Source organism: Equus quagga, chromosome 22 (assembly GCF_021613505.1).
Source record: "Equus quagga isolate Etosha38 chromosome 22, UCLA_HA_Equagga_1.0, whole genome shotgun sequence".
In the NCBI taxonomy this organism is placed as follows: domain Eukaryota; kingdom Metazoa; phylum Chordata; class Mammalia; order Perissodactyla; family Equidae; genus Equus; species Equus quagga.
Window position 1 is genome coordinate 29,936,374 of NC_060288.1, and position 9,352 is coordinate 29,945,725.

Genomic DNA, 9,352 nt, shown 5'->3' on the forward strand with positions numbered 1-9,352 from the left:
TATCAATCCTAAAAATCTTTTCTGTTTAAATTGTCTTTCCCCAACAAACATACACAAAAGGGATTATAAATGAATTGTAATCATACACTTTCACCGGTTTCTCTTAGACTTCTCAGATATTTAGAAACAAGTGGTGAACTTAAACTCATATTCTTAAAATCAAAAGTGTTTCTTAAGGACTTCTGCATTGAGAATCAAAAGGAAAATAAACCACCAAACTTGAACTCCTCTGTGGTAGTTAATGCTATGGTCAACCTGACTGGCCTAAGGGAGGCCCGGATCCTGGCAGAACAGTAATTCTGGGTGTGTCTGCGAGGGTAGGGTGTTTCTGGAAGAGATTAGCATTTGAGTCAGTAGGGTAAGAGCTCCCCCTCACCTGTGTGGGGCAGTATCATCCAATCTCCTGAGGGCCTAAATAGAACAAAAAGGCAGAGGAAGAGCAAATTCTCTCTTCCTGAGCTAGGATGTCCACCTCCTCCGGGCCTCTGACATCTGAGCTCCTGGTTCTCAGACCTTCAGACGAGAACTGAATTATTCCACTGGCTTTCCTGGGTCTCCAGCTTGCAGACAGTAGATTGTGGGAATTGTCGGCCTCCACAACCAGGTGAGCCAATTCCTATAATAAAGCTTCTCTTATATCTATCTATCTACTGCCCTCCCATTGGTTCTTTTTCTCTGGAGAACCCTGAGTAATAGATAAGCATTTGAAGTTTGCATCACTATGCTTACCTCTGTGTTCTGGTTACTCACATATTCTGCCTACAAGATTTTTTCTAAACACTTTGAAAAGAAAATAAAGTGTCTTTACTAAACAGTTTCTCTACACACACCCACATTTACTTTCCTTTGTGTTTAAATTAGCAATTGTGGCTCCTAGAAGAAAGTTCCACCTAGAAATAAAAATTTTTTTATCCAATCAGAAGCCACAGGATAGAATTAAGTGAATTAGTTTTAAAGAAAGAGGAAACCATTTTACCTCTGTATCAGCTAAATTATTTGACACCTAACATACATTAATATATACCATAACTCTATCCCACTCAGTAATTAATATATACTAATGTTATTTGCTTGAGATAAAAATTAATATAGAGCATTCACTAAGTAAAATATTGCAAGAAGTTATAGTAAAAGTCTGCTCCTTTAAAGATGTTAAAAACTGACAAAGATTAGTTCCATGATATAGATGGTTAAACACAGACAGGCCTGAAGACAATGGAGTGGTCCAGTTTTTCAAGGTCTTTTTCCTCCTCAGCATTCCACAATTAACCACACATACAAAAGGTCAAGGCAGCATTTCCTTGAAAACATTTGGAATTGAGAAAGGGATGTTTCTGAGCACAGCGACGACTACTGTGAACAATTCTGCTGCTTTCTCCTCTTTCACGTACCTACAGACAGAATGATTCTGGCAACCACGCTAATTGCCACCTCTGCTGTCTTACTCAGCCTTTACCAATCGCCTGATTTTTCTTTTCATGGTTCAGAGACATGAGTGAAGCCAGACAGTTACACTACAGATTGTCCCTGTACACAAATAATTTGAAGAGGACTGAAAAGCTTCCCTCTCTTTAACTATTTTATTTCATACAAAGAAAATGAAATGGCCGAACAATTGTTTGGTTTGGTTTTATTTCTGCAAATGCTATAATTGAACGTGGAGAACCAATCAATGACACCTCTGGTTAAAATTTATTTCTGAGGAATATCCCAAAGGAGTGATTTCTGAGGAATAATATGCAGCCTTCAATTTACTTTATCACAGCTGGATATGAAGTTAAATCCCCGGCTGGAATTTAACCACCCAGAACCAAGCACCAGATGGCTTATCTACACCTCAACCCGACAGCTGTGTCCTGATAGGCACAGCTGGTCTTCACATTTGAATGACAATATTTAAATGATAACATTATGTAATGTAGAAAAATTGCTTGGGTAGCACAGGTCTTGAAAACTAGATTGCACAGTTGCTCTTAATAGTAAATGCACAGCCTCAACAGCTAATTCACATCCTTCTATCTGTGTTGATAGGTCTTGGCTGGAGACAAGAGTTTACTGCCACATGGAAACGTTCCAGTGCCATTTCATATTGTTCTCTTCTCTGTCCATAATCACTCTCCTGGGTACTCACCATGTTAGATTTTCCTTCACGTGAAAATAAGCACAACACAGTTTCCACTGTGAAGCTGGAAACTTTTAAAATTTTGCAATAATTAATAGATGTTGTATTTTGCCAAGATGGAGGAATTAAAAAGTACTTGGTAGAAAGCAGCTGCTACAGAAATTCTTCAACAATTTTGGGATGTTATTATTCATTTCCTGGTTGAGTCACAAATATCACCAGATAACAAACATCATAAAATTAATACCAAAATTCAGCACTTAAAAAAAAACTCCATGAAGGGCAACTCACAAGGAAAATGTATCTGAATATGTTTCAGACACAAATGAAAAATTTGACATATTTCAAATGAGAGATGAATGAACGAATGTGCAAGGTTTTAACTAATAAAATATCTAGTGGCAAGTTTTCCATTTCCACAGTTTGACAGAGGTTCCCTATGCTGCTGCTCAAACTTTGATGGATGTAGGCACTACCCCAAAGACTCAAAGAAAATTTATCCTTAATGTATAGATGAAGTAGTTGTGGACATAAGAAAAAAACATGCTTAGTAGTAAGGAGACGTGGATATAGGATCTCACTGCTTCTTTTGGTAATATGAGTCTGGTCATGTCATTTAACTCCCATAAACTTCAATTCCTTCACCTGCAGAATGGGATCCATAGATGAGATTACACGTGAGAATATGTTCTGTAAACTGCTACGAAACAGAAGGCGGCGGGGTGACTATTATGGCTGCTTGGTTCTCTAGGGGACTCAATCAATAGTACTCCTCTTCCTCACCAGGGTTCTGAATATACCGAAATATAAAATCCAGGAGTGGCAGACAGAGGCCTGAAGATCACTTTCATAATTAATAAAGACTAAGCCAGAGGATATCTCTTACCGTGAGAGTCAAATGGGCTTTGTTGCACTCAATCCAGAATTGCCCAAGCTACCCAGCCAGGCATGGACCTGGAATTGGCCACCCCAAGATATGTCTCTTTGGCATCAGGATTATTTGAGGCTGATTGCTTTTGATAAACTGGGACAGGGAAGGAGGCTCTGAGGAATGGAACTTGCCCTTTGTTAGGACACATTTACATTTGTAAGGTAAATCTCTATCTGTAAAGGCGCCTCCCTCTCTGTACCAGGAAGAAGAAAGGAGATGACCTTCTCTCTAGAAACTCTTAATCAATAGCAAAGGCAAGGACTTAAATCTGCATTTTATTGTGCTTGTCTGGTGACCTCCTGTAACTGACTTCCCTCCCCCTCCCAATGTTGGCATTTCTTTAAGGATTAAGCATCTTTCCTTAGGGAAGGAACTGATTGCTGCGCTCACCTGTGACCGCCCAGCTCCAGACAATCGACTTGCCTCATCCTACACCCACTGAGATAGCAGACCACTACCTGCTGTGTCCATCAAGCACTGTGCTGACAGGGCAATCTTGTGACTATTGTGGGAGGGACATTTCAATCACATGTGAAACACCCTGTTTGGGAGTATATAACCACTATGTGCACCCCACTTCTTCGGTGCCCTTTCTTCCTTCGGGAAGAAAGGCCCTGGGCCATGGTTCCTCATAAAGCTTTGTTTAATTTTCTCTTGCTATTCTGGCTCATGTGAATTTAATTCGTTCTCCGGCCAGACGAACCCACATTTGGGAAGAGAAAATGTCTTCCTCACCTACACTACCCAGCCAGGCATGACAAAGCAGGACAAAGAACCTAGTCCCTGTGAGCTGCTCAGACTCCAGAGGAAAAAGGGCAAAGGTGAGCCCGCCCAGTTGGGTCTTCCCAAATGTATCCATCAAATAAGTCACTCAGAGTAAAGGAGTAGAGAGGCCAAGCGTTCACTGAATACCCTCAACATGAAAAGAAATATAAGCAGTTAGGAAAAAGGACTCTCCCTAACTTTCCTCAGCTTTTTGTTCTCCCCCAGTGGACTTAAACATTAGACTTTGGTCAGCCAGTGATGTGACACTCCTCTTGTGAGGAAGATATCCACAGTTTAGCAGGAGAGTCCTGCTTCTCCTTTCCTGAAGCTACTCCCTCAACCCCAGGTACCTCTCCTGTGAGTACACTCCAGAGACCAGAGAGCAGTACAGATTTCACCCTCATAAGACTCAGAAATGTGTCAGAGTACTACATTAATTAAGTCAACTCCAAGGTCACTCTGTACCCAAAGCCAAAATGTATTCCTTATCCCATTTCTCATCTTAAGTTATGTCTGGTCACACCGTCCAACACAGCTAGCTAAACCTTGGCACCAAACCTAACTCCTTTCTTTCTTTCACACCACATATCCAAACCATTAGCAAGTCCTACAGGTTCTTCTTCAAAACTCATCTAGAATCTCACCATTTCTCATCACCTTCACCATGAGCATCCCACCCAAGCAATCCCATCTTGTTGCTTTATTTTCCTCTGTGGCTTCTACTACTCTTTAACATACTATGTATTCGTTTGGTGATTTAGATAAGTTCCATCAGAGTAGGAATTTGTCTGTTATGTTCACCACTGTATTTATACCACATAAAAACATTCCTGACACATAATAAGCAATCAATAAATACTTGTGAAAAGAAGAAAGCAAGGAAGGAGAGTAGAAGAGAGGAGAGGGGAGGAAGGATGGATGAAAGAAAAAAGAGGTGAGGAAAGAAGGAAAGAGAAAGGAAGGCAACAATTTCGGGGGTGTTGAAGGCTAAGACCGCCCTGGATTGTAAGTTCCCTCCTCAATTTGAGGACTGAACCTGCCTTTGAAGCCTAGAATGCAATATTCAATAGTATGTGAAAAGGGCTGTTGTCGTTTATTACAACCTCCTAATTTTCCCACTCGCCAGCACTCGACATCCACTAAAATGGGCATTCTACCTTCACATGAATTCCAGTCGCTCAAAACCTTCCACTGACCCACGTGTTAACTCTCCTCTCCAGTTTGTTTACACGCACAGCCCTCCCCCACCCCGCCCCAGTGCTCAGTCTCCACTGAGCCACTGTCACCAATACCAACAAATTCTCCATCAACCAAGTAGACTCCTTCCCCAGGAGGAGAAAATTCCCACTTTATATGTTATAATTTGGGGGCTTTGGAATGATACTGGAGAAAGGCAAAAGACTGATTAATTAGGATTTGGCACTATCAGGCTCTCTGATTTCAAATGGATCTTCATTCATGCTCCACAATTTTTTTGCTCAATTATTGCCCATCTTTATGAGACTTCCCAGAAGGAATCTTCTAAAATCCCTCACCAATTTCTAGTCACCAATTCCATTTCAAGCCTGCTGTAATCTCGGCAGGTGATATATACTACACCTAGAGAAGATCAAGATTATCAGGCATTAAGGCTTCCCTTTTCCTTTAATCTCTTATTCTCAAAAGTAACCATCTTTTTTATCCCAGAGGGAGAATTGCCCTTTTCTTGTCAATCTCCCAAGCATTAGTAACAGCCTGAGCTAACTCTGCTCACCCACCTGAGCCATTAGGAGTCCTGAGTTCCTGATATTGACCTTCACTCACCGTCTAGCATGACACTATTCTAATTGCTACAGTCTATCATAGAAACGCAGTGTAACATCTGACAGGTTAATTCTGAAAAATTATTTATATACAAAGACATAATTTAAAAGACAGTAGAAAACAATAAATTTTCGTTCAGTCATGAATGAATTTTATACCTCCATTAAAAATTATGTTACATGAGCAGTTAGGGGTTTTCTGGGGCACTCAAAATATTCTATTTGTTGATATGAGTGGTGATTACATGGGTGTTCATTTTACGCAAAATTCTTTAAAGCTGTATATTCATGTTTGATGTCCTTTTCTATATTTATAATATATTTCATAACAAAGAGAGTTTAAAATAGTGCGAAGAATATTAGTGACATGAAAAGAGGTTAAAGATAGCTTATAAAAAAGCAGGGTGTACAACAGTGTATATAACGTCAAGATTTTTCACCAAACAGATATTTACCAAAATGTTAAGTACGTGATCTTCAAAAAAGGCTAGCATACTTAAGAGGTTGTTGAAGAACACATACATGTTTCTAAAATGTGAAAAAATGAATGCTAAGTTACATGTAAAATAATCTTTCCTTTTAAATCTTTATAAGAACCATCAGGAAATAACAGACTAGTTGGATAGTTATACGCATGACGCATTTATTCATTATTAGAATATTTTTAAATCATTTGATTAACAAATGAGTATTTTTTTAAATGGTGAGAGTACTTGCTGTAAGTCATTGCGTTTTTAGAATTTTGCTTTTATTGTTAAATTTCTTCATTAAAATGATCAGTGACATTAGTTAACAACAAGGTGAGAGCGATTTTTAAAGCGGTGGGAAGACATCATGAAGTTTGCTCTGTCGCTCTACGCCTTTATTACTGTAATGGATCACATTCATGGAGACATCATGACATTATAAACAATTCTCATAAAAAAGCAGATTCCACCATGTAAAATGATCTACTGTATCTTCATTATGACAACTTTATCATAGCAGTGGCCCGGTATTAAAATTACAAATTGAAAATATGTTCTATAGAACTTATTTTGAAAAGAAATCACTGCATAAGACAATCTTCCACTATACAATCTTGGTCCTGTAAGTCCCCAAGATGACTTTTAAAGGTCGAAAAGTCAAAAAAAAATGTGATTTGAATCTGTTATTGATTTGCCAAATGGTTTCCAGGGCATGAAACAGAAAAAATATTTCAGAAAGGAAGAATACTTTCTTTCTCATTTAGAGAAGAATAAAATAACACTTATTTCTGTATAATCTCTCTAATTACATCCAGAATATACAATCAGGTAGTAACATCAAGAGTTCCCAGATTAATGTAAAAGTGGATTTAAATTAGAAACACGGGACCACAGTCCGCTAACATTAGCAACAATCATTACTTACAGTCTGTGCAAGTGAGAAGAGCAAACGCCAATCAAATGAATAACCTGTATTTAGAAAACCAGGTAGTAGTTCCGTGGGGAGTTTTTGAAAAAGAAATTATTATTTCAATGCCAAGTCACGCTTACAGCTTTGAACAAGTAGCAGAACATGGGCATGTTTCTCAAATGGATTTCACAGCATCAGTGCAAAAGCCAGAGGGGATGGCTTAGTGTTTTAAGCCTCAGATTTGAAACACCCAGACTCCCTGCAAGTACAGCGTTAAATCCTCTGTGGAACCACAGCTTCAAATGCTATCAGGAGAGATTCAACTCGTCATCCTTCGGAGACCGATAAATTGAAAGCCATGAAGTTTAGAGGCAATGGAAGGGAGTCCGGAGCCACCTGCACCCCCTCCACACCCCACACAGGGAGGCTCGATGTGTAACATCATTTCAGTTTCCACTGGAGGCAGCCTCCTTGCGAAGACTTGAGCATACTGTTCTTAAGACATTCATAAATCTCACAACCCTGCCATCGACCATCTTTATAAACTTTTAAGCCAAATTTCTGACAGCTCAAAGTAGACCAAAAACATCATTTTTAATTCCTTTTAAGACAGTGAAGGAAATTCTAAGTGCCAACTATAAAATGCATTAAAGGTATCCGGCCAACTCTTTATTATTCTTGTGGAAATCTTTGAATCTCAAATTGATTTATTTTTGCTGCCTTGTATGATTCTGGACCGCCTCCTTCCTGACATCGATTGATGGACGCTTGGCAAATGTCAATTAAACAACACAACTTTATTTAATTTGCATCGTACTCTACCATTTTCTCACATCTCCTACTCATTCCCAAAACTTTATAAGAAAGAACACTATTATTTTCTCCATCTTACAGATGAGGAAAGTGTGCCTCACGAAGATTATACAAGTTGACCACGGCTGATATGTTGTTGTCCTGCCTTTTAAAATCCAGGTCCTGAGAATCCTCCTAAAGTATCACTAGTTATAAGGAAGTTCTATTAAGAAACACAAACATTTTGCCAAAGAAAATTCGGTAACACATTCTAAATTTAAATAAAAATAACTTATAACTAATTCTTTTGATTTACCAGTAATGCTTCATCTCTCTGCTCTATTGTATAATTAATGATTTAAAAGAATAAGAAATTGGAGAGGATGCTGGGGAAACTCTGAACCATATTTTTAATGTCTCCTACCTAATTGATTAACAGATGTCACTCTTCATTTAGACAGACCTCAAAATAAAGCACAAGGATCCAGTTATGTAGGCCAAAATGGAAACCTGAAAGTAACATGAGTGGACTTTCTGGACTAAAAAAACTATTCTCCCAGTGTTATTCAAAGAAAAATTAATCCAGAAGGAACCTAAATATCCGGACTCATTTAATATCTTTAAGACATAGATGCAGAGATGACTTTAAATTTAAGCAAACTTGATAGTGGACCCACTGGGCATTTTAATAGATGCTAAAAAGCCACCAAATGAATTAGATTCCTTTGAGATGGCTTATTCATTATTTTAAATACAACTTGGGGAAGCTGACATATTAAGATCTTTTCTCAGACTTTCCCACTATAGTACAATTTAGCTGTTTTCCTCCAACCAATAGATGAGTTGAACTTCTCTGATAGGAATTTTGGAGAAAACAGTGGACTTAATAGGAGGTAACAAAGTTCAGGTTCTTTTAGTCAGAAGAAACACAAATGCCTTAAGAGCTAGGGAGAGGCTATAGAGGGCAGTGGGCACTGAGAGCAATTTTTCAAGTACTGTATTAAACAGTTTTTTGCTGAAGGCATGTCCTGGCTCCTGAGGTTGTATCAAAAATACTCAGGCTCTGTTCAGGTGCTAATGAAAATTAATTCAAAGGATAATGTACAAGGGGTGGAGCAAAATGGTGGGGTGAGCTGACCCGGGATTCTCTCCCCTCCAAAATACAACAAAAGATTGGAAGAACTGAATTTCAGAGAATAAACATAATGCCAGCTCGTTAGAGACCTACAATACCAAGAAGGTGGAGATCATAACCTTGCTTACACCTTTGGAGGCGCTGGAACGGTAGGAGAGAACATCGCTCCCTCCCCTAGAGTCTGCGATCGCTGCGGTGTGGGTCGGGAAGGAGCGGGAGAGGGGCCACGCGACCAGGGGATCATCCAGGACTCCTGCCGCTGATTCAGTGGAGACCCGCTGATGGGGGGAAGCTTCCGTCCAGGGGACCCCATAAACCAAAGGCCTTGGGAGACCAGAGAACAGAACTGATCTGAACCCAGACCGGCGCGTGTAACAGCCCCTCCTACACCCCCCCCCCCCCCCCCCCCCCCCCCCCCCCCCCCCCCC